The 21,473-nt window shown below is 61.0% G+C and overlaps 2 protein-coding genes across 2 annotated transcripts in view; one reads left to right on the top strand and one right to left on the bottom strand.

Moving 5' to 3' along the window:
• The window catches only part of CARHSP1 (calcium regulated heat stable protein 1), a 124,668-nt gene that overhangs the window by 27,009 nt on the left and 76,186 nt on the right, over nucleotides 1-21,473 (bottom strand). The window lies entirely within an intron of this gene.
• Nucleotides 9,199-21,473, top strand: part of ABAT (4-aminobutyrate aminotransferase) — a 61,460-nt gene continuing 49,185 nt past the window's right edge. The window contains exons 1-2 of the mRNA XM_056107421.1: nucleotides 9,199-9,304; nucleotides 9,391-9,416. The gene's annotated coding sequence lies outside the window, so the exon portion shown is untranslated. The remainder of the gene's footprint in view (nucleotides 9,305-9,390; nucleotides 9,417-21,473) is intronic.

The following is a 21,473-nucleotide window of genomic DNA, read 5'->3' as shown; positions in this document are numbered from 1 at the left end:
CCTCTCAGCTGTGGGGAGGGGCAGGGGGATACCCAGGAGCACTGCATGGTTCCGGGTGGGGGGATTCTGACGGGGCGTCCCCTGCACCTGTCTGCCCAAATCTGCTCATTTTCAAGCCACCGAGTGTGTGGCCCAAGTGACACCAGGGAGGAAGGGAGGGATGGATGGATGGATGGACGGACGGACGGATGGATGGATGGATGGATGGATGAACAGGAAGGGGGGTGGGGGTGGGGGTAGGAGGATAGATGCCGGCATGGGCAGGTGGGGGCATGGGCCATCTCTTGGGGCTCCTGACTGGTTTGTTGGGGCCCAGGCTTGGGGTGGCGGCACCTCTGGGCCCCGCGCTGGGGGGGAGCTGCGGCCAGCAGGTGGCGCCGTCGCCTCGTGAATCTCCAGTGGACCAGCGGCCTGCACCCAGGGGGTCCCAGCGGCCACCGATCAGGGTGTCCCCAGAGCCTGCTCTGCCCCTTAGGGGAGCACTAACCTGGGAGCCCCCAGCCACGGTCCTTGCAGATGGATCCCGCGGTCCCACCTCTCGGCCACGGCCCCAGGGCTCAGAAGGGACCCGCTGGACCCTCAGTGCTCTCCCTTCAGTCCTGCCCCGGGGGCGCTGCCCTCTGGATAAGCCACGGGGCTCTGGGGAGGGGGCGTTTGTCTCGGGAGATGCGGTGCTGGGGTGACTCCGGCTCCGGCGCGGGGTGAGTGGGGAACAAGGTGGACACCAGGATCCAGGGACCCAGGAGCCCCTCCCACCCCCCCACTTGCACCCATGCCCGCCTCCTGGATCAGACCCCCCTCGGCTCCCCACCATCCCCAGCCCCCGGCCCGGGCTGGTGCAATGCAATGAGGCAGGTGAAGTTCAGTCCCCGCTCCAGTTCCCGCTCCTGGGAATCCGCCCACGAGCCCGCATCTTGACTGACAGGTGGGTTATTTGGAGCAGGAAGAAAATCCGGTTTCCCTGGCAACGCGCACCTGGGGAGGGGGGGTGCCGCCCACGCCCCGGGGCGCCTGCTCCACGAGGCTGGGGGTCTCTTCCGACCTCAGCACAGCCCTGGGGGGACCCTGACTCCTGGACCCCCTGTCTGATTGAGAAGGAAACCGAGTGCAGGATGGGGGAAGCTGGACCAGGAGGACTCAGCCCTGAGCTGGGCAGCGTCCTGGAAGCCAGGAGGGGGCGTAGTTCCTGATGCCCGCACCCACACACTCCCCGCTCCCCCACCCCCACCCTGCACAGGATTCCCCCATGACTGCAGCCTCTTTGGTCCCTCCTGCCTCCTGCGACCACACACTGCCCCTAAGCCATAGTACGGTGGGGAGGGTGTTTGCCTTGCATGCGACCGACCCGGGTTCGATTCCCAGCATCCCGTATGGTTCCCTGAGGATGAACACCGCCAGGAGTCATTCCTGAGTGCAGAGCCAGGAGGAACCCCTGAACACTGCCGGATGTCACCCCAAAAGCCAAAAAATTAGAAGAGGGGCCAGAGTGATAGCACAGCAGGGAGGGCGTTTGCCTTGCACGCGGCTGACCCGGGTTCGATTCTTGGTATCCCATAGGGTCCCCCGAGCACCGCCAGGAGTGATTCCTGAGTGCAGAGCCAGGAGGAACCCCTGAGCATCGCCGGGTGTGACCCAAAATGCCGAAAAAGGAGAGAGAGGGAGAGAGCTGTCTTTTCACTAGCTAACGCCCCTGCTGCGTGTGTGTGTGTGTGTGTGTCTTATCCTCACGCTTCCCACCTGGATTTAATGCCCCCGCCGCCGCTGCTGCTTCGGGGTCACATGGAAGAGGCCAGGGGACTGGACAGATGCTCCAGTTCTTCCTGCCCTGCACGCAGCCCACAGGGGATCGATCCTGGTATCCCCTGTGGTCCCCTGAGCGTGGCCAGGAAAGATTCCCGAGTATGATCAGGTGTGCCCCCTCCCCCCCCCTACACACACACACATAAAGTCACTGCCAAGTCCTGAAGCCCACCCTGGTTCCCTCCAAGAGCCTCTTCCGTTTGTTTGGTTTTTTGTTTGGTTTTGTTTTTGCTTTTTTGGGTCACACCTGGTGATGGTCAGGGATTCCTCCTGGCTCTGCACTCAGGAATCACTCCTGGCAGTGCTGGGAAGGGGGGAGGGGGGGAACCCTATGGGATGCCAGAGATCGAATCCAGGTCGGCTGCATGCAAGGCAAACGCCCTCCCCCACGGTGCTCCCACCCCACCGCCCCTAGATGAAACCATTGTCAGCTCATCTCCACTAAGGGTATGACTGGAGGATGCAAACAGGGGGAGGGCCCAGTAAGCAGGTCACGGAGACAGCACAGGGGCTGAGAAGGGACCAATGACACCAATGTCCAGCGTCACAGGGCCACAGGGAGGTGAAGCCAGAATCGGGCATCATGGCCCACGCTGGCTCCCGTGCCCGTGCCACTGGGCCGTGCCACCCTGGCGTCTCCGTCACTTGGGGAGACTCCGGGCTCTCAGCAGACCCCTCCATGCTCTTCATGCACAGCCCTTCCCACTCTGACCTCCGGGCTTCGGAGAGCCACACTCGCCTGGGAGACAAGCTCTCGCCCCCTTCCGTCCCCAAGACCCGGCCGTCCCCAGCCAGGCCCCCAGGCAGCAGCTGCAGAGCCAACGTGGTTGTGGTTTCTCTGCCTGCTGGCAGTTTTCTTCACAGTATTTCAATGAAGCTATTTGAGAAGCAGCTTGTGAAGCACCTGGTTCCAGGTCTCTGTTTCACAACCCCAGCTTCAGCGGAGCGGAGCCCCCGGCCTTGCCTCGGCCCCTGAGTGCCGCAGGGACCAAGACATGTGGTTCCCTCTTTGCAGGAGCCGAGGCTCAGCTTTCCCTGGAAAGGCCGGAGCGTAAATGTTCTTTCACTTGGTGGGGGAGGATGTACCCGACACCTGGTGCCGCTCAGCGCTGACTCCGGGCTCTGCACTCGGGGATCACTCCTGGTTCTATTCGGGGATGACTCCTGGCTCTGTGCTCAGGGCTCACTCCTGGCTCTGTGCTCAGGGATCACTTCTGGTTCTGTGTTCAGGGCTCACTCCTAGCTCTGTGCTCAGGGATCACTCCTGGCTCTGTGCTTAGGGATCACTCCTGGCTCAGCACTCAGGGCTCAGTCCCAGCTCTGTGTTCAGGGCTCACTCCTAGCTCTGTGCTTAGGGATCACTCCCGGCTCTGTGCTCAGGGATCACTCCCGGCTCTGTGCTCAGGGATCACTCCCAGCTCTGTGTTCAGGGCTCACTCCTAGCTCTGTGCTCAGGGCTCACTACCGGCTCTGTGCTCAGGGATCACTCCCGGCTCTGCACTCAGGGATCACTCCTGGCTCTGTGCTCAGGGATCACTCCTAGCTCTGTGCTCAGGGATCACTCCTGGCTCTGTGCTCAGGGATCACTCCCGGCTCTGTGCTCAGGGATCACTCCTGGCTCTGCACTCAGGGATCACTCCCAGCTCTGTGTTCAGGGCTCACTCCTAGCTCTGTGCTCAGGGATCACTCCTGGCTCTGTGCTCAGGGATCACTCCCGGCTCTGTGCTCAGGGATCACTCCTGGCTCTGCACTCAGGGATCACTCCCGGCTCTGCACTCAGGGATCACTCCTGGCTCTGTGCTCAGGGATCACTCCTGGCTCTGCACTCAGGGATCACTCCCGGCTCTGCACTCAGGGATCACTCCCAGCTCTGTGTTCAGGGCTCACTCCTAGCTCTGTGCTCAGGGCTCACTCCTAGCTCTGTGCTCAGGGATCACTCCCGGCTCTGTGCTTAGGGATCACTCCTGGCTCAGCACTCAGGGCTCACTCCCAGCTCTGTGTTCAGGGCTCATTCCTAGCTCTGTGCTCAGGGATCACTCCTGGCTCTGTGCTCAGAGATCACTCCCGGCTCTGTGCTCAGGGATCACTCCCAGCTCTGTGCTCAGGGATCACTCCCGGATCTGTGCTCAGGGATCACTCCCAGCTCTGTGTTCAGGGCTCACTCCTAGCTCTGTGCTCAGGGATCACTCCCGGCTCTGCGCTCAGGGATCACTCCCGGCTCGGTGCCCAGGGCTCACTCCTAACAGCCTCAGGGACCATATTGGGTGCCAGGGATCGAACTCAAGTCAGCCGCGTGTGGGCAAGCATGTCACCCGCTGTACTACCTCTCCAACTCCAAATATTTCTGACTTGGCACGTCAGACCACCAGGGTTGCCACTATTCAGCCCTTCCCTTGGGGTCCCGAGACTGCCACGAGGGGTGTCCCAGGGAGGGGCACTGCCTTACCCCCACAAAACCTGTACCTTCCTATGGGGTGTTGGATGTTTGCGTGTCTCTCTTTTCCCTGGCTCACCAGACAGGCGTCTTCCAGCCAATTCTCCCGGCTTTACATTTCATATGTAAAAACCCAGGGCCCAGGAGATAGTGGAGGAGTTAAGGCCGACCCTGGTTCTGTCGTTGACAACATGTGGTCCCATCATGTGACCTCTAAGCGCAGAGCCAGGCGTCATCTCATCCCAGTGGGGCCTGAGAAGGAAGAAATGAAAATAAAACCCAAACGCAGTTTCTTAGCCAATGCGAGCCCGGACACACGCTCAGCCCTTCTCTAAGGCCCATCGTTGCCACTCACTGGACAACATGGACCCTCCACCCATCCAGCATCGCAGAAAGTCCTCCCAGCCAGCCCGGTTCTACCCAGGCACAGATCAGTACCGAGTAAATGATTGCAGCAGACGTCTGACTGGATCCCACTTCTCCACCCGCCAACATTTCCCGCCCATGATGTGGAACTGCAGTGTCCCTGATGCACATTTAAGTTGCTTCCAGTCTTTGGCTAAAATAACAAAAGAACAAGCAGACACTGAGTCGATAAATTTTTTTTTGGGGGGGTGGGAGGAACCAGCTCAGTGCTCAGGGCTACTCTCAGCCCAGTGCTCAGGAGTCACTCCTGGTAGTAGTGCTCGGGGGACCATGCAGGGCTGAGTATCAAATCAAAGTATGTGCCGGATCCCCTTTGCCGTCTCCCTGGCCCCTCACTAAACTTGTGGGCTGTTTTATTCATGTGGAGAGATAAGTCAGGTGGCTGAATCGGGGGAAGCTGGCTTTGAAGAAATTGGGTGCCCAGGGCCAGAATAGCACAGTGAGGAGGGCGTTTGCCTTGCACACAGCCAAGCTGGGATCAATCCCTGGCATCCTTCCGAGCTCCCCTGAGTACCGCCAGGAGTGATTCTTGAGTGCAGAGCCAGGAGTAACCCCTGAGCATCGTCGGGTGTGACCCAAAAAGAGAGGAGAGAGGAAGGAAGGAAGGAAGAAAGGAAGGAGGGAGGGAGGGAGGGAGGGGAGGAAGGAAGGAAGGAAGGAAGGAAGGAAGGAAGGAAGGAAGGGGAGGAATGGAGGGAGGGATGGAGGGGAGGAAGGAAGGAAGGAAGGAAGGAAGGAGGGAGGGAGGGAGGGAGGGAGGGAGGGAGGGAGGGAGGGAGAAGGGAGAAAAGGAGGGAGGGAGGGAGGGAGGGAGGGAGGGAGGGAGGGAGGGAGAAGGGAGAAAAGGAGGGAGGGAGGGAGGGAGGGAGGGAGGAAGGAAGGAAGGAAGGAAGGAAGGAAGGGAGGGGAGGAATGGAGGGAGGGATGGAGGGGAGGAAGGAAGGAAGGAAGGAAGGAAGGAAGGAAGGAAGGAGGGAGGGAGGGAGGGAGAAGGGAGAAAAGGAGGGAGGGAGGGAGGGAGAAGGGAGAAAAGGAGGGAGGGAGGGAGGAAGGAAGGAAGGAAGGAAGGAAGGAAGGAAGGAAGGAAGGAAGGAGGGAGGGAAGGAAGAAGGAGGGAGGGAGGAATTGGGTGGCAGAAAGACTCAGTTCTCCTTCCAAAAGACTGTGCACTTTGCATTCCCACCCAGAGCTTCTGGAATTATCTGCATCCTTGAAACCAACTGCAAACGGTGGTAAGCAGGACCATAAAACCAGCCATCTGTCTAGCCCGCCTCTCCTGGACAAACTTTCCTCCCGAGTTCACGGACTATTTCATCTTGGGGTGGGTCTCGGGCTTATCTGCCTGGCCCGGGTTGAAGGAAACACTCCGAGATTCATCAGCTGAACACACAGTACATCCGACCTGCTGGGGGATTGGATCCACCAGACAGCCGGGCGGAGCTGTGGTTTCCGCCCGGGGCTGGGTCCCATTCCTGTCCGTTCCGTAGGAAAGAGTTAACCAGAAAACGGTCAAAGCTGTGAAAGCTGGAGTTGCAAAAGCTGACTTTGTTATAATGTTATAATAGTTATAAAAGCTGACTGAGTTACAATGTAGCTCCCACCTACCCCCTGCTATGACCTTGTGGTTGGGCCGGATATGGGGACATGTGCTCAGATGTTCCCAAGAAGTTAATCTTGTGCCAGTGTCCTGCTGTTCTTGGTGAAGCTGCCGATTGCTGTACTGTAAGATTCCTTTGTTTATTCTCGGTTATAAAAACCCACTGTACTTTGGCTCGGGGCTCTCTGCCTCTGTCCTGTCTTCAGGACGTGTAGTGAGCGCCAGCATGCTTGGACAATAAACCCTGTGCGTGTTGCGTGAAAAAGTCTCTTGGAGTCTTCCTTCACGGGAAGGGGGGGGCCGAGCATCTCGACCCCAACAGTTCTTATTTCTTGTTTCTTGGCCTTGGAGAAGGGCGGGGCTGGGGGCCGCCTGTTTGCTTTGCCCTTATCTCAAGTCTTAGTACCTTTCCGTTAATCCCAGGATGGCAAGGGTCCGCCTGGCAAGAGAGAGCGTGGCCAGGGTTCACGGGCAGCCGGAAGGAAGGGGTCTCAGCTCTGCCAGATGCCAGCAGAGGGGCGGGGTCAGGCCCACGGACTGAACATGCGCTTGGTTTGCAGGAGTCCCGGGTTTGATCCCTCATACCGGAACGTTCCTCTCCCACCCACCAGTACAGCCCCGCAGCACAGCAGGGGGCACCACCCCCCAGAACCACCAGGTATACCCCCCCAAAATAAATAAAGATCTTGACAGACTGATGGAGGGATACCAAGCTGTATTCTTTCGTTTGTTTGGCTTTGGGGGGTCACACCTGGCGATGCTCAGGGGTACTCCTGGCTCTGCACTCAAGAATCACTCCTGGAGGTGCTTGGGAGACACTTTCGGATACCAGGGATTGAACCCGGATATGCCGCAGGCAAGACAAACACCCTCCCCGCTGTACAATCACTTTAGCCAAAAGCTGTATATTCTTCTTTTAAAATTATTGAATCACTGTGAGATATTTACAAAGCTTTCATGTTTGAGTTTCGGTCATGCAATGATCAAACACCCATCCCTCCACCAGTGCACACCAAAATCCCAACACTTCCCCTGCCTCTATGGAAGACAGTTTCCACAACATTCCTCTCTCTCTCTCTCTCTCTCTCTCTCTCTCTCTCTCTCTCTCTCTCTCTCTCTCTCTCTCTCCATTGATTACATTCAATATTTCGACACCAGTCCCACCATTATTATTTGACATTTGCCTGCCATCACTCAAACCTATTGAAAAGGCAATGCTAGACAATTTATTTTGTATCGCTTGTTATGAATAGCGTCAGGTCCTGGAATTCCAAAATCGTAGATAATTCGCATCTGGAGAGATCTCTGCAGTGAGCTGCTCAGTTCCGAGATTCTTTTTTGTGTCTCTGAATCCTGGCCGTTAAGAAGCTTCAATAGTAGCTGGGGGCAGTTCGTGGGCATCCTCTCAGGGTCCCATGGGGCAAGGGGACGAGAGGGACTGGCTCATCCCCTGTCCCGTGAGGCCTGGCGTTTGCCGTTACTGCTCCCGCGTACCTGGGCTTCTCACTGGGTTCTGGGAGTTGGTTCGCCGGGATTCCTAGGGGGCAGGCGGAGGGACAGCACCTGCTTCGGCCTGGAGTAGTTCGGTGAAAGTGGCCTGGTGCAAAGTCCGGAGGCCTCTCTGCATGTGCTAAGTTGTATGTTCTTTACGGTTAAAGGTTACAGTCTGGCCCCTGCATCCAATTATTCCTCCGGAGGGTTTGGGTGGTGCCAGGGCAGACTCAGTGTCTTAGTTAAGCCACGGAATGCCTGTGTTCTCGCTCCAGCTAACCCACTCAGTCCATGGACTGCCCGCATTCACACTGCGGTATTAACTGCTTACTTTTTCTTTTGGGGGGGGTCACACACTGCAGGGTATAGCTGGGTGCCCTCCTGGAGGTGGTGGGGGACCATTGCAGCTGGGGACTTGAACCCAGGGTCTCTCATACTTGCAAGGTATTTTCCCAATAAACTACAAGGGCGCTTGGCTTGTACACAGCCCAGCGAGGTTCAAACCCTGGCAGCCCATATAGTCCCGGGAGCTCCATCCTGAGCACAGCCAGGAGCAAATAAGCCCTGAGCACCGCCCGGAGTGGAGCAAAAACAGAAACAAAACCAATACACCCCAAACCATGAACTTATTTTTTATTTATTTATTTTTTAATGTGCGTGTGTGTGTGTGTGTGTGTGTGTGTGTGTGTGTGTGTGATTGGTTAGGAACCACACCCAAGGGCTCAGGGGACTATACATGGTGCCAGGGATTGAATCCACATCATCTGCGTCCAAAGCAAGCACCCTACCTCCAAGCCCTGTAGACAGAATTTTAATTTTGATCGAAAGCACCTTCAGCCTCAACCCTACCCCCCAACCCCCAGTCTCCCTCCTACCCGGGAAGGGGGCACAGCTGTCGCATGCATTCCCTGTAGGGAGCACAGAGAGCAGGAGTCGCCCCTGGCCCAGGGCCCCTGGCCTGGCTCTCGCCCCCCGCCCCCCAGGCCAGCCCCCCCACACAGGCCGTTTTGTCTTGCCAGCTGGAAGGCAACTTGCGGGAGGTCTGAGCGGGAGGTGGGGGGGCCCTGCGGGACAGGGAGGCGGGTGCGGCGTGAGGGTGCTCCGCCTCTGCCTCCAGGCCCGGATCTGGGCCTCGGGGTGCAGGCGGGGCGGCTGGGGGTCCAGCCAAGGGTGAGGGGATAGTAACTGAGGTCTGGGCGTCCAATTCCCCCCACCTCCTCCAGCGAGCCTCCCCCTCCTCCCTCCGGCCGCGGGGGTCCCGGGCCGCCTGGTCCTCACCCCCCGGGGCCGGCCGCAGCCCTCGCGGTCCCTCCTGGGGGCCCCCCTGGGCTCCGCACCCGCCGGGGCCGGACTCTGCCCCCGCCCCGCCTTCCCCCTCCCCCCCCGGGGGCGGTGGCCCGGAACGGGCGCGCTGATTGGCTGGGGCGCGAGCGGGGGGCCGGGGCCGGCGTCGCTGATTGGCCGGCGCGGCTGGGCGGAGCCGGGGCGGCCCGCGAGTCGCTGGGGGAAGCCGGGCAGAGCCCGAGCGAGCGGCGCGCGGAGCCGGTGCCCGGGGAGCCCGCACGGCCCAGCCTGTGCCCGGGACCCGCACGGCCCAGCCGGTGCCCGGGGAGCCCGCACGGCCCAGCCGGTGCCCGGGGAGCCCGCACGGCCCAGCCCAGCCTGGAGGTAAGGCCGGGCGCGGGGGGCGCGTCCTCACGCCCGGGGCCCAGGCCCGACCCCGCGGCCTGGCGTCCTCCAAGGGGGGCAGCGCTGGGGGGCCTCGCCCCCCGGAGCGGGGTTCTGGGTCCGCGCCCCCACCGGATCAGGGACGCGTCTCCTGCCCCCCTGTTCTGTCGGAACCGGGGATCCTCCCTCCCTCCCAGCCCCAAGCTGCAGGAATGAATTTTCTGCCCTAGACGACGACCCCTTGGCATGGACTGTGCCCCCCCTCCCCCCTCTGAAGTGGGGTCTGGCCTGCCCCGGCTTCTCTAGGGCACCGTTCTTTTGGAAGATAGGTGCCCCCCGCTTTCTCCCCCCCCAAAAAATGAGTAAGTTTGGGCTCGCCTCCCCCCTGTCCCTGCTTCAGATGCTGAAAGGGGCGAGCAGCTCAGCCAAAGACCCCCCCCCTTCCGCACCCTCACCCCCCCGCCCCATTACCATGGGAAGCGGGGGTCCCCGGCACCTGGGAACAGCCCCCCAGCAGGAATCCACAGGGAGGCCTACCTCCTCTTCAGACACTGGCCCCAGGAAGCCCCCGTCCCCACCGAGCCCCCTCCCCGCCCCTGCTAAAGGCAGCTCGGTGTTCACCCTAGGCAAGGGGGCTGGGCCTCCTCTGACCAACGCCCACCTTCCTCCACCCCTCTCTGGCTTTCCACCAAAATGCCACCTGCCAAGACTCCCCTTGTCCCGATGCCCCCAGCATAATCCCACCCGGCTGTTCCACCCTTCCCTTCGGGCTGTGCCGATGGTGAGGCCGAAGGAGGGACTGAGTGAGATTCAAGTCCTTCAAGGGTCCCCAAAGCTGGGAACCCCTCAGGAGCCCACAGAGTCTCACCCTCCTGCCAATGGGGGGTCTTGACAGGGGTCCTATGAAAGAGCAGAAATGCGCCCCCCACCCACCCTCACGGGCATTGTGCAGAATAGCTTCCCTGGGACCATCCCGGGCCAGGGGCCGAGTGCTCCTGGGGGCTCCCCCACCCCCAGCTCTGGTGGGCATTGCCTGAAAGATTTCCCCAGGCTGGGCCAAGGAGAGGTCGCACGGGCCAGAGAGGTTGCATGGGCCGTGCTCTGGCCAAGGGGTGGCATTGGCTGCGGTGAGGAAACTGGACGGAGGGACAGGGCCTTGGTGACCATAAGGGAAGGGGGCAGCAGGGGACAGACCATGAAGGGCCCTGGGGTGCAGTGTGCATCTCCTGTGCCCCCGAGACCCCCTCCGCCAGGTTGCCCCCAGAGACCTTCTTGGGCTCTCGCTAAGATGCCGCCACCCACCACGTGACAGCCGAACCCAAGGTGGGGGGGCGCTTGCTCAAGGTCACCCGGGCAGTGGGTGGCGAGGCTGGTTCCGGGGTCTGGGCCGTGCGCTTTCACCTTTGCCTTCGCCGTGGACATTGCTGGGCGCTGGGTGCCCCTAACCCCCCTTGTCAGAGGAGGTGCAGAGGCCCAGGAAGCCCCACACAGCTGCTGGGGAAGGGACGAGCCGGAAGTCAGCCCGGGCCCCCCGAAACAGACAGCCCTGGCCCGGAAGTTGGCGTCTGCGCACCCCGGAGATCCTTCCTGCCGAGTCCGGGTCAGACCTGGGCTGGCCGAGCCCTGACCGTCGGGTTTGCAGATGGGGGCTGTTGCAACGCAGGGGGCCTCGACGTCTGTGGGAAGCACCCTGGGCTCATTCCGGGCATGGGGAAGGGTACCAGGAGGTCAGAGTCGCCCACACGGGGGCTCCCCTCTGGCCATCATCCCCATCCCTGGCCCCCGAGAGTTGCTTGGATCCTGAGGCGAGGGACAGGGAAGGAGCCGGAGCCCCCGAATCCTGACCCCAGGCTCTCCCAGGCCCCCCAGCTGGGCCAGGCAACTGGGCTCCAGACATGGGAGGCCTTGGCAGGGGCTCCCCTCGCTCCAGCCCGGAGGGTCACAGCCAGGCTCAAGGCCCCAAGATGGAGTTCAGAACTTGAGAGGGTGACGGGCGGGAGGTGTAGGTCGGGGGCTAGGGGGTTCCTGACGGCGCCCTGGGATCGGGCAGGGAGCTCCTTAAGGCCCCAAATGCGGCTGCCGCCCCCCAATCCAGCCCTGCGGAGGGAGCTAAGCCGTATCCCTCGCCCGGGCTGCCAGCCTGCTCGGGCCGGGGGCAGAGTCACAAGTGCAAGGTTACGAGGCTGGGGGAAGGGCGCTTTCGGGGAGACTCATCCCCAGCGGTCAAGGACCCGCAGGGCCCTCCCAGAGACAGAGCGTTTGGGGCGTGCACCCGCAAGCCTCACCCCTGCCTCCTGCCAGCCGGCAGCTGGCACGCGTCTCCCACAGTCTGAGTCTTCCTCTTTGAATCCGGTCTGGGGGTATTCCGAAGTTGCCCGGAGCAGGGCTTGCAGCCTCCTTCTTGGTTGGGGTGCCCCGTGACCCTGGATGCCGACAGGGAGCCTGGTACTGACTCCCCCTGGCTAGGGTCACCCCCAGTGCTCCGCCCCGTGGCTCAGGTCTATTTTCTCGGGGTGTGCTGGGTGGGGTGGGGTTGCCCAGCCACCCCTCCCAAACAGGAGAAGAACCCCGCTCACTCGTCGAGGTCAGAGTTCAGAGGACTAGCTCAGCTCAGGGCCTCACCCCCTCCCACTCCCCGACACCCCTCCTGCTGGAGGGCTCAGAGCTGCACCTGTGGCGAATGCTTTCAGAGATGGCCTCATTCTGGCATCATCTTCAGAAGGTCCCTGGGCCAAAACATGGCCCTGCTGAACCCTGGGCCCAGCTGCCCACTGCCGGGGCCTAGGAGAGGCAGGGCAGGGGCGTCCGGGCTGAAGTGTTCTGGGTCACCCCGAGGGTGTCCCCGAGGGAGAATGTGCCCAGAGGACTCTGCGACAGTTGTTTGGTGAGAACAGGCTGCAGGAGCGGTCGGTCCCCTTGGCCGGGGTTGGGGGCAGGGACCCTGCGAAGGGTCTGGCTCTCGGTAGGGTTAGGGTGCAGGGGCTGGGGACCCCGCAGCCAGCCTGTCGTGTGCTGAAAGCCCAGCAAAACTGAGTGCATGGGGTGGGGGCAGTGTCCACACATACACACACACACACACACACCCTCATGCACACATACACACATGCACACACACACACATATCACACCTACACCTCACACCTACACAGACACCACATACACATCACATACGTAGACGCATAGACATGCAACACACATGCGTGTGCCACACACATATGCACCACACACATGCATACACACCTTGCACACATGCCACACACGTACTCATCATCCGTGCCCACGACACGTGCACATAGGTACCACACACCTGCACGCAGACACACCACATACACCTCACGCCAACACATAGACCACACGCGTCACACACAGACACGTCACACACCTGTATACACTACATACACATGCACGCATATGCACCACACACTGCACACGCCACATGCATGCATACACACCCTGCACATAGACCACACACGTGTGCACCATCCATGCACCATATGTGCACATAGGTACCACACACATGCACACGTACGCACACTGCACATACACCTCATGCCTGCACAGATACCACATACACACGTCACACAGTACACCACACACACCTGTGCACACACATAGACACATAAACATGCCACACACCTGTACACACACACACACACATACACACACTGCCTGCCAATGGTGAGGTGACTGTCTGGTTCCCCTTCTGAGCAGTCGTGGCCGATGCTGGCCCCCTCCCCTCCAGCTGCCGCCGTCCTGCCGTCCCCGCCATCCCCAGCTCCTCGACAACACTTGTTCTCTCTGCTGCTGCCAGTGCTGGCAACTGGGCACCTTCCTGCCACTCTGGAGCTGTGAGTGCTTTGGGTTCGCATGTCCGGGTGCTGAGACTGGGGGCACTGCAGATGTCGGCCGGGCCCCTGGACCCTGTGCCTTTTCGCTGCGCTTTCCTGTCAGGGGATCCCCGCAGGGCCCTGGGGACACCGCTGGACCCCGGCCTGCTCGGGCCACCCGCAGCAGTGCCAGGCCCTGGGCCAGACTTGGCCTCTCACGTGCCAGGCTTGTGCTTCACCCGACCCCACCTGTATTTCTGTGTCCCTTTTACCTGTGCGTCTCAGCACGTGCCTGGCCCCTGGGTCAGGTGTCGGGTCAGGAAGCGGGTACCCAGGCCAGTCAGTGGCACTGTGTCCGCCGGCTGTGCCGCGTCCCTCAGCCCCACCACGCTGAAGGGGGATTCTGAGTGCCGGGTGGTTAGTGACACCCCCAGACCTGCCCGCTAGAAGCCAGTAGGGCCGTTCCTGCAGCAACCGCCAAAAACATCTCCAGGCAGGTATGGGCACCGTGAAGGGGCGTAGGGAGTTGTCCTGGACTGTGTCACAGATTCTGGGGACGGAGAAACTGAGAGGGAGCCAGAGAGGCGGGCTGGCTGGGAGGGTGGGTGGGTGGACAGGCTCCTTTGTTGGCTGGGCCAGTTAATGGATGAGAGTGTGAATGGACAGCTGAATGAATCAGTGCAATCGGCTGGGTCTGGACGTAAGCCTGCGACCGCTGCGGGCAGACAAAGCACTATTCTTCCCGCTGGAACATTCTACCCTTCTTTGCCGAGCACAACAACTCTCACAGAATTGCCCGGGGGAGGGGCTGGAGCCATAGTGTACAGCCGGGAAGGTGTTGGCCACGCACGTAGCTGACCTGGGTTCGGTCCCCGGCACCTCATGTGGTCCCCTCGGGCCCCGGCAGAAGTCATTCCCCCTGGGCATCTCTGGGTACAACCCCCGAACAATCAAAGAACCGCCTGGCAGGTTTGTTCAAGTTCAGGCTGGAACTCCTGAGCCAGGGCTGTCTGTGCGTCCGTGTGTCCGTGGTGTTGGACGGGGAGCTGGGGGGAGGGGCGGGGCTGGGGCTCGTGGGAGTCCTGGCACCACGGGGTCCCCCAGCACGGCCAGGAGGGACCCACACCACGGATACAGTGCCCGGAGTAGCACCCCAACGTCATCATCTACCAGGGAGGAGAGAGAGGGAGGGAGGAGAAAGGAGCTAGAGGGAGAGAGGGGGAAGGAAGGGCAGAGGGGAGAGAGAGGTGTCAAAGCCCCCCCCACACCAGGTGGTTCTCCAGGCTCATCGTGGGAGACAGACCCCAGACTTCCAGGGATCCTGGGGGTGGACAGAGGTCCCAGCTCATGCCCCAGCCCCGGGGATGCGGGAGGAAGAAATACCAGGAGGAAAAGGCAGCAAACAAGAAGGGTGTTCTCAGCAGGGGACCCCCAGCATCCTGGGGGGCATCCTCAGAGCCCAGGGCAGCAGCAGCGCCGTGGCCTCCGCAGACGCAAAGCGATGTCCGTGCCCCATTTTTATTCTGTTCCTTTAGTGAAGGCGCCGGGCACAGCCCGTGTCAAACCAGGCGCGGCGCCCGTCTGCGGCAGAGGAGTGCGGCGTGGCCGACGCAGACGGAGGCAGGAAGTGGTGGGTCTTGACAGCACCTGCTCACCCTCGGTCCCTCAGACTCACCAAGCATCCGGGACACCTCCCCTGCCCGGGAACCCTGCAGGGGGTGGGGTGGGAGCCTTTTCTTTTTGTCTTTTTTGGAGGATGGGTCCCACCCGGCAGTGCTCAGGGGTTACTCACCTGACAGTGCTTGGGGGACTCTATGGGACGCCGGGGATCGAACCCGGGTCAGCCACGTGCAAAGGAGAAGCCCTCCCTGCTCAACTATGGCTTCGGCCCCCCTGGGTGGGAGTAGGGAGACAGCTGGTGCAGGACAGGCCAGAGGAACCTAGGGTGAGTTTGCACTTGGCCCTGGGGAGGCCTGGGGAGATCTGAAAGGGTTTTCAGCAACGATTGGAGGAAGGTGGTTCTAGAAGTTGCGTGCACGGTGGAACAACTGTAGAAGGGTTTAGGAACCTAGAAGACCCAGTCGAGGGCTGGGGATGGCATGTGTGTGTGTGGGGGGGGGGGGGGGGGAGCACTTGCTTCACGCATGTGAGGACCTGGTTCCATCCCCGGCCTCCAAAGTCTATAAAAAAAATCAGATTTTAAAAATGAGAGGGCACGGAGAGCCTGGGCGGGTGCCCTGGGGTGAGGCCAAGCACACACGCTTCCCTCCTGGGCCACAGAGTCGCTCTCTGAGGGTCAGTGGGGTGTGCAGTCACCATAGCTCATTCACGGCTCTTGTGCCCTGGAAGCAGCTGGGGGCGAGGGGGGGCAGACATCTGTGTGGAAACATTTTATTTGCAAAAGCAGGTGGGGGGCTGGAGCGACAGCACAGCGGGGAGGGCGTTTGCTTTGCATGCGGCCAACCTCGGTTGATCCCCGGCATCCCATGTGGTCCCCTGAGCACTGCCAGGCGTAATTCCTGAGTGCGGAGCCAGGAGTGACCTCTGTGCATCGCAGGGACCCAAAAAGCAAAAAATAAAGCAGGTGGGGCATGGGCTGCTCAGAGCTGGCAGGCCCTTGGCCGAGTGCCACCGGGAGCTGGAGCAGCCCTCAGTGACCCCCTTCTCTCACCGCCTCTGCCCCCCACCGCAAAGATGAGACAAGGACTGAAGCCTGGCCTCTGGTCAGGTCAGGTTTGATCCCCACCTGGTCCCCGACGCCACCGAACAGCACTGGGGTGATCCAGGACACCCCAGAACCACCTCCTTGGGCCCTCACGTGGAACTGGCAGCTGGTTTGGCCGAACATCTCCGGGGTCCTCCAGCGGGCCGCCCCAACGGAGCCAGAAAAGTCAAACTCAGTAGATCAACCCCCGGTACCGCCTCCCGCCTCCAGCCCGCGCTTCCAGGGCAACGGATGGCCAACCAGAACCTCCAGCCGAGCCTTTGCCCACAAGGCTCCCCAGAGAACAGCCGCACAGGCAGCCAAAAGAGCAGACGAAGCAGCAGCACCGGGTGCAGGGCGGCACTCACAGCTCGCTGCTGCCTGCGCGGACACGGGCGGGAATGAGCCTTGGGGCGCCCTGGCCCGACCCAGCTCCAGAAGGCACCAGGCAGAGCACAGCAGCCCTGAGACGGGGCGGGAGGGGAGGGAAGCAGGATTGGACGGCCAGACCCAGTAGGAGCACGGGAGATGGTTCCCGCAGGCGCCGCCATCCTCAGCACCTCCCGTGTGCCGAGCATCTGTTGGGCGCCATGCAGGGTGTGTGGTGGCTCCTCTCTTTGCTCGAGGGACAGGACAGGGGTGATGGCCGAGTCGGGGGAGAGGGGTCTCCAGAGGGACTGCTCCCCCCACCCGGTTCTTGGTCCTTGTGGAAGCAGTGAGGGGGCCCCAAAACCCAGTGCTCAGCTCTGAGCCTAGAAGACACCTCTGGGGACACTCGTTGGGGTGGCCGCACCTTAAAACAGATGCACAGAGAGAGCAAGCGCCAAGAAAACTGGTTTTGCGAGGAACAGAATGGGCCCGGCAGGGCTGCCGTGACGTCGCTGGGACATAGGAAGGTGGCAAGATTCATCTTCGCAGGGCCAGAGCAATAGCACAGTGGGGAGGGCGTCAGCCTTGCATGCAGCCAACCTAGGTTCGATCCCCGGCATCCTGTAGGGTCCCTCGAGCACCGCCAGGAGTAATTCCTGATTGCAGAGCCAGGAGGAACCCCTGTGCATCGCCGGGTGTGACCCAAACCCCCCTCCCCCCCAAAAAAAATTCATCCTCGCCAACATGATCATCCTCTGTGTGGTCCATCAGGCCCATCAGAAACCGTGACACACGACTCACGTGTGTCCCCCTGACTAGAGACATTTCGAGGAGATTTTTTTTTGAGTTACGAGATTACGAGTGGCAACTAGGGTCACACATGGTCCCCTCAGCACCCCGACCCTGACCCCCCCCCCCCAGTGCTTTGGGCGTTGAGAGCGAGTTTGCTTCCCAGGAGTAAACAACTCCACTACTGTGTGTTCAGTTCCAGGTTGTGGCCTGACCCCAGATCAGGTCTAGGATGGTCCCCCCCAATCCCCAGAGTCTGGCGGGTTTGTCCCGCCTGCCGGGTTGGGCCTGCGGCCAGGCCCACTGAGAATCGGAGCCGACTTCCGAGGGCAGTGGGGCCAGCCCAGCTCTCTGCCCTCCCCCCCCCCAACAGTGCTCCTTCTCTTCAACATCCATAGTACTTTTCCCTCGGAACAGGAAAGCAATGCGACAGATCCAGGATTTCACCCGTAGGGGCTGGAGCAAAGTGCAGCAGGGAGGATGTTTGTCTTGCACACGGCCGACCCGGGTTCAATCCCCGGCATCCCATAGGGTCCCCCGAGCGCCACCAGGAGTAACTCCTGAGTTCAGAGCCAGGAGGAACCCCTGTGCATCACCGGGCGCGACCCCCCCTAAAAAAAGAATTTCACCCACAGGTCACGATGCTAAAGCATCCCTTGGTCCACACACCCTGCTGAAACGCTGATTGCCAAACCCCGAGTCCCTCATGCTGGGCATCGTCTTTTTTTTTTTCAATCTAGCAGCCGGCGTGGGCTCTAGGCTGGCTCTGCGCCCCGTAGGGTAATTGAGGTTTCTGTCAGGACCCGTGTCGGCTGGGTTGTTACAGAGCCAGGGGAGAGGAGAGAGAGCAGGACCCACCAGCACTTAAATCCTCCTTCAATCAGGGCTGAGCGGCCCACGTTCCCTGCCACCGCTGGCTGTGGAGTCACGGGGCCTGGTCCTGAGCACATACCAGGAAGGTATGTCTCGTTCTCGTTGGCTGGCCACGGCCCGGGTGCCTGTATAGTGCAGCCCGTTAGAGACACTCCAAATACCGTAAACACCCGTGGCAGGACAAAGCTGCCTCACCCCTGCCTCGGACCGCTCCCTGGTCAGAGAGAGGGTCCGACAAGATGCAGCAGGAATCTCGCGTGCTGGAAGTCTCGTTCCATTTCCGGTGTCCTGTGGTCCGCCCTGAGCACTGAGCCAGGAGTAACTCCCAAGCACAGCCAGGTGGCCCTAAGATCAGTGAATAGGTCCTTCCGGTTTCAGGATGAGGGGGCCGTGAGGCTCGGGCATCGAACCTGGGGCCTCTCGCACGCAAGACAGATGATCACCCCCTGAGCTGCCTGCCCACCCGTCCCTGCGGCCTGGCAGGTTTTCAAGGCTGGAGTCTGTCGGCAAGAGATTGAAGGCGACTGGAGCGGGTGGCCGATTCCAGAGCAGAGTGGGGTGTGTGGGGCAGGTTGTTTTGTTTATTTTGGCTTTTGGGGTTACACCTGGTGATGCTCAGGGGTTGCTCCTGGCTCTGCCCTCAGGAATCACTCCTGGCAGTGCTCAGGGGGGTGCTAGGGGGTGCTGGGGATAGAACCCAGATCGGCCGCGTGCAAGGCAAACGCCCTCCCCGCTGGACCTGGCACTGAAGGGGGCAGAGGGGAGCCAGGAGGTGACTCCCAGGGCTGGAGTGCGGCTCTGGGTTCGAGCCCTGACAGGGCCTGGCCAGCCAAGTGCTCTAAGCACATCATTAAGCTGCTTCTCCGGATGGGACCCCTTGAAGCTCAAGGAGACTGGGGGGGACCTTCCACAGGAGCAGTTCGAGTCCTCCCTGGGGACGTCTGACAAGTTCAGGAGACACTCGGCGGGGAATGCTGCCGATCCTCCGTTCTCGGGGGCCCAGCTGGGGTGCACAGAGCGCTCTGCACCCCCTTCTCCTTAGAGGCCCCGTGAACCCCCCTCACCCCTGACAGCCCAGATCGCCCAAGAGTCGAGCTTGTTCCCAGGAAGGTGGACCCCTTTGTCCATCGTCCTCCGCCCCGAGGCGCGGGCATGCGTGGCTGGAAATGGCCCGTCCCGCATTGCAGCCCCTGGACAGCGCGAGGCTCGGTGGCCAACTGCTGATTCTCGGCTCCTGGGAGAGGCAAAACCCACTGAGGCTCCAGGCGGAAACCAGAAGGAGAAGCGTTGCCCTGCCGTGTCCTGCAGAAGTCCCGTCGCTGGAAAGATCGTGCTTCTCCGGGTCTGCCCCATCTGCACCCGCCTGGCCCCTGTGCCCGTCCCCAGCCACGTATCAGCCTCAGAATGGTACTGAGCCTTGTGCCCCATCGGGCCTCAGGATGCCCGAGGTGCAGAAGTCAGAGCCTGACATGTCTGTCGGGCCAGGCCGGCCTCCTCAGCCTCCATGTTCTCTCCCGCTAAGGGACAGGAGCCATCTGAGGTGGACGATCCTGAGAAGCACCCGGGAGTGGCTCATCCCGGGACACCGACTCTGTGACCTGTGGAGCCACCTGGACAATAAACCGGTGAAACCAGGGAGGCCTTCTTGGAGGAAGTGGCATCGGAGCTGCAGAGAGCAACCTCCCTCCAGAGATGGAAGTGGGAGTAGCCACCTGGACGGGTGGGCAGCAGGGGCAGCCAAGGCCAGGCCCAGGCTCCACTGAGGAGGAGGAGGGGTTGGCCTTGGCCCCAGATGCCGGGTAGGTCATTAACCAGTCATTGACGTGAGTCTGTTTCATGTACAAACAATCCTGCCCCCCAGAGAGCGAGTCGCAGGGGCCCGGGCAGCCAGAAGCCTACATCTGGGACTGGGGGGCGGGGCGGGGTGGGCAGAGGTGGATGGGGAGGGAGCCAGTCCCAGGGGCAAGTCGGGGGCTGGTGCCCACAGAGCCTCCTTTGCCCCCTGGCGACAGCCAGGCCCTGCTGACCCGGTCAGAAGCTTCTGAAATGGGAAACGCCTTTTCCTGGGGCCACCAGAACCCCAAGCCAGAACGTCTAGGCCCACAAACAGGCCAGGCAGAGAGTCGGGGTATGGCGCTGGCCAGGCAGCAGTAACCCTGGTTCCAATCCTGGTGCTGCACGGGCTCCCCAGTACCCTGCTAAGGGACCCCTGAGCACTGAGCCAGGAGTAAGCCCTGAGCACCACTGGTTGTGCACTCCCCCTCAAAAAAAAAGAACTGCAGAACTCTGCATTGTCACAGTGTGTCAGGGAAGGGGGTAACCCCCCATCTAAGATGATGGTGTGGGCAGGGCTTGACACACACACACACACACACACACACACACACACACACACACACGGAGTCTGGGCCTTCAACTTTATTCCCACGTGTCCTGGCTACCACTGAGCTCCAAACCCTCTTGTGGTGGCTTTGGGTCCCTCCCTCACCGCTAAGGGCCACTAGTCACAGCTTCCTGGACGGGGGAAGCTGGTGGGGAACCGGCCAGAGAGGCAGCCTCACCCTGAGGGACACTCAAGACGGCAGCTCACGGGGTGGGCTTGGATACCGAACGTGCAGACCAGAGACGGGTATCCGAGACCCCGGCCCCTCCCAGAGGACACAGCTGGGACCTCCCGTGACCCCCGTTTTGCCCCGTTTTGCCCCAAGACCCCAGAAGGCGGAAGGAAGGAGCTCAGGGAACAGATGACAGATGGCAGGCTTTGCTGTTCTTTTTTAACGTTAAGAAACTTCCTTTTTATTCCTCTTCACTCATTCCCACCTCCCCGTTTTTTGTTGTTGCAGTGGGCTGGCCGCGATGCCCACAGGGCGAGGAGGATGGGTACTCTGTGGAGTTTGCACCATTCTCGTGGCATTTCCACACCTGGCTGTGGTGTGGCCACAGCAGGGGACCACGTGTGGATGGGACAGCGGGAGTCAGAGTCCCTATTTTTTTGGCAGGGGGTCACACCCAGCAGTACTCAGGGCTTATGCCTGGTTCTACACTCAGGAATCACATCTGGTGGGACTCAGGGGGCCAGACGGGGTGCCGAGGATGGAACCCGGATCAGCTGTGTGCAAGGCGAGCGCCCCCCCCCAAAACTGTCCTATCTCTCCGACTCTAAATCTGTTCCCGAGGCTGCTGCTCTTAGCCGCTGAACAGTAATAGGAAGTTTTCCGCCTCAGTTTATTTCTGGCGAAACTAGAAGAGGGGCGGGGGAGATGGTTCCAAGGGCTGGAGCGCTTTCAGCTTTGCAGGCAATAGGCCCAGGGTCCACCCCTGGCCCTGCCTGGGACCCCTGAGTGACACAGCTGAGCAGCCCCTGAGCAATTGCCAGGTGTGACCCAGCGAACAAAACCAAAACAGAAATTTTATTTATTTTATTTTGCTTATTTTTTTGGGGTGGGGGTCATACCTGGTGATGCACAGAGGTCACTCCTGGCTCTGCACTCAGTG

The sequence above is a fragment of the Sorex fumeus genome, unplaced genomic scaffold (genome assembly GCF_029834395.1).
Source record: "Sorex fumeus unplaced genomic scaffold, SorFum_2.1 ptg000165l, whole genome shotgun sequence".
Taxonomy (NCBI): domain Eukaryota; kingdom Metazoa; phylum Chordata; class Mammalia; order Eulipotyphla; family Soricidae; genus Sorex; species Sorex fumeus.
This window is presented reverse-complemented; position numbering and strand designations above follow the sequence as displayed.